The sequence below is a fragment of the Limulus polyphemus genome, unplaced genomic scaffold (assembly GCF_000517525.1).
Source record: "Limulus polyphemus unplaced genomic scaffold, Limulus_polyphemus-2.1.2 Scaffold1354, whole genome shotgun sequence".
Taxonomy (NCBI): Eukaryota; Metazoa; Arthropoda; class Merostomata; order Xiphosura; family Limulidae; genus Limulus; species Limulus polyphemus.
The window spans coordinates 187370-191030 of NW_013666964.1; the positions used below are offsets into that span (position 1 = coordinate 187370).

Here is a 3661-nt window from a genome sequence, read left to right on the forward strand (position 1 = left end):
AATGGTTATTTTTCTAATTTTCTGAATCTTAAATGTCCAAAGTGTGAAATTTATTTGTGGATTTTTGTTTGTGGCATTCAATAGATGTAATTATTACTTCGACCACATACTTAGATAGATACATGTATACACACGCTACGTCCATCATAGTAAGATATTGGTATATAGTCGAGAATATTAAAAAGATTGCTGAAAGCACTGCATTTCAAAGTTATCAATGTAAGATTTGCTCGAAGTATTTGAGACATCTTGACTAAGTGCACGGAAAGCGCGAAGATGTGGTAGTAATCGTGCAGCAAAAGTACATGTTGACATTATAGGTAACATTCGCCCTAACTTGAGCTGTAACTTGACTAGGTAAGAGTTTCAATGATCTGAAATATTAGAATTATATGATTTTTAGTTAAACAACAAGAGCAAAAGACTACTTGATTTTAAATCCGTTATTTCAATTATTCGAATGCTATGGGCATTACAATTTAAGTTGCTGGGATAAGGCATTTTCAAAACTGTTTCGTGTCGCCATCTGTCGAGTAAAGAGTTAATAGAATTTAAAAAAATAAATGTGAAGCTCAATTTATCATTCGAGTTACCGCTTGTCACTCAGTTATACCGGTTTCAAGGAATTTCATTCTTTATCAATATCTTTAAACAAGGTCAAATCGAAAAATTATTGAGTGAGTAAAAGACATTTCTAAAAACGTTAAGTTAATAAAATCGTCTGCTCGAATGTACTTTCATAGTATGTAATAAAATATAATTATTTTAACCTACTGGAGTTTAAAAAAAATGTCTACAGAAGTTACTAATTATTTTTTACCACTTACTTTACTTTGATTATTTATTTTCAACGAAAATGAGAATAAGTTACTTCGTTTGCTTGTTTTCGGTTGAGATATTTGTAGTTGTATGTATATTTTTGTAACTTTGCTATATGCTGTGTATATATAATGTTTTTGTTTTGAGTACTTTATTTCATTTGGGGGACCGTATTAAATTTATTACAGGTGCCGCCCGAAGCTTTAAAGTTCAGTGGGTTAGTGTTAGACCGAATATTACGTAGATACAAATTACGTTCGTATATATTATATACAAAGCTGATTCATAATTATGGATTATAGAAGTTATCAAAACGCAGATACTATCCAGATACTGAACAAAGCTTCTCGATTATTGTATCATCGCGATTAGTTGCTCCATCTAACAAATAGCTAAATTATGACATTGAAAAATAGTTTACGACATCGTATTTTGCTACGTTATTTTTTACTTAATTTAAAGTAATTATAAAATACACAAAATTTCTTAAAATGCTACTTGAGAAATTAGCACTTTAATAAATTAGCAAGGATTTGCAAAATAGCTCAGTAGAATGTAACTTTTTTGGATACTCCAATGGGATGACGGTAAGTTTACGGACATACAACACTCAAATCCAAGATTCGATTCCTCACGATGGACACAGCATATAGTCCAATGTGGCTTTGCTCTAAATCAAACAAAAACTTTTTAGGTGTATTTATAGACCAATTACAAACTAGATGTACTTACTTGCACAGGGTCCCGAAAGTATTGTGTTTCAAAAGTAAATAAAATCAAAATTAAAAGTAACAAATATTTTTATTTCTTGCTTTTGAAGTTCATATGTCATGCTGTGTTGTAGCTTACAGAGTGCATAATTCTTCTCGTGATTCATGACATGCACACGTTTTACTGACATCACGGTTGTACAAATCGCAACGTTAAGCGTCCCACATGTTAAGTCATTTTAGTGCCTGGTGCCTAAGTGACAGAGAACACATTACCGTACAGTGGTGCGAGTGGTTAAAAATACGAAAATGTTCACCCTTATCAACGGACACGAACCATCTTTGGCAGGACAATGAGTAATAATATTCTACATAAGTCCACCAAGTTTCATCCAAAATCCGATCATTTTTGACTGAGTTATAGAGCAAAAATAGTGTGAAAATCGGTCCCCATATTAACAGATAGGGATTTTATTTTCATGAGCTTTGGCCTTGTCCTTCCAAAAACTAATTAATTCAAGGGTGGGTCATAGTCCAAATGTATACCAACTTTCGTCCGAATCCATTCAGCTGTTTTCGAGAAATCTTGCTGATAAAAACACAAATAAAAAGACACAAGCAAACACACACACAGGGGTGAAAACATTACCTCCGTGAGGGGAATTCAACGGAAACTTTGTTTTTTTAGGGGAGAGCAGATGTTTAAAGGTTGGAAAACACTCCTTAAGTCGTTTAATCAACGTTGACTCAAACTATCAAAACGTCCACCAACACCAGCCTCTGAACAGCTACGTTGCAGGACTGCGCTATAGACTATAACAAATATTTGGTAATTAGGTTATTACTGGAGTAAACTACGATTCTTAACTGTTATTTTACGTAAAAGTTAATCGATAACAAGATAATTCTTACCTTATTTCTAAGAAGGCGTGTTTATAAAACATGACAGATTCACATTTCTTTCCAAACTCGTATGAGTCTAAAACGTCAATTGTCCATTTTGATCCGTGGAAAGGAAAGTGTTATTATCAACAGTTTAGGCCTCTTTTGCCGTCGGAACGTTATGTTTTTTATCGCCAGCATATTGTATACTTTTGAGATGGTTTCTATGCTTTATATAACTTTAAATAATTTGAAAGCTCGCAAAATTGAAAATCTAAATTACACAATTAGTAGTTTCTCAGCAACAGCTATAATATTTCTTGAAATAAGTGTCAAACATCTGTTTCAATTCGTATCAAAGTAATCCTTAAATATTACATATATTTTGATTTACTTTTCATACTCTAGCACAACATTTTGCTTGTCATAGACGAAAATGTACAGTGGAAATCAACTCAAACTGAAATACATAACGAAACCATGTGGATCTAGTATATTGAATAGGCCATTCTTTTTCTGTAGAAATGAAATTACTTGGTTATTTCATGTTGCCAAATGACTTGCTTGCGGAACAGATAATAAAGAACCATAATTACTCTAGTTCCTTTGTATAAAAATACATTTACAACACTTAACTCTCGGCTGGGAGATGTGGCGTTCTCCTGTAATCCAGCTGCTTGGAGGCCGGAGTTGGTGGACGGTTTGAGGGTGGGAGTTCTGCTGTATACTGATCTATGTTGATCGGGCGTCCGCACTAAGCACGGCGTCAATATGGTGACCTCTGGGGAACCTAGGGTGACCAGGTTGACTAAGGAGGAGCGAACCGGCCCAGGGCGGAAACGCAGCAGGCAAAAGTTCCCGCGTCGTGCAGTAGTGGGATCGCGCCTGTGAATAGGCAGTATGGAGTAGCCCATCCGATATAGTCGGACTCAATTCCTTTTACTTTTCCCCAACTTTATCTTGTTATAACGTCGGTTTTCTTTTTACCAACCTAACATAATACTAATATACACTTCATTATAAACTCACAAAATATAAATAACCACAATCTACAAATTTAACTACCACTGGCTCACACTGCCATCTACATGTAGAGAAATATATTATCCTTAAAATTGAACGTTTCTACAAACCTCAAGAGGGAAATTTATAAACGGCCTACCATCTCTTTTATTAAGAAATAATAATCATAAATTACATTTCCTCTCGAATAATACTGTTACGTCTCCGTTTGTTAATTGATTTTTTCC

General features: G+C 34.2%; 1 protein-coding gene across 1 annotated transcript in view; it reads right to left on the reverse strand.

Moving 5' to 3' along the window:
* Nucleotides 1-2503, reverse strand: part of LOC106463230 (alpha-crystallin B chain-like) — a 19921-nt gene extending 17418 nt beyond the window's left edge. The window contains exon 1 of the mRNA XM_013923225.2: nucleotides 2442-2503. The gene's annotated coding sequence lies outside the window, so the exon portion shown is untranslated. The remainder of the gene's footprint in view (nucleotides 1-2441) is intronic.
* Between the last annotated feature and the right edge of the window lie 1158 nt (nucleotides 2504-3661).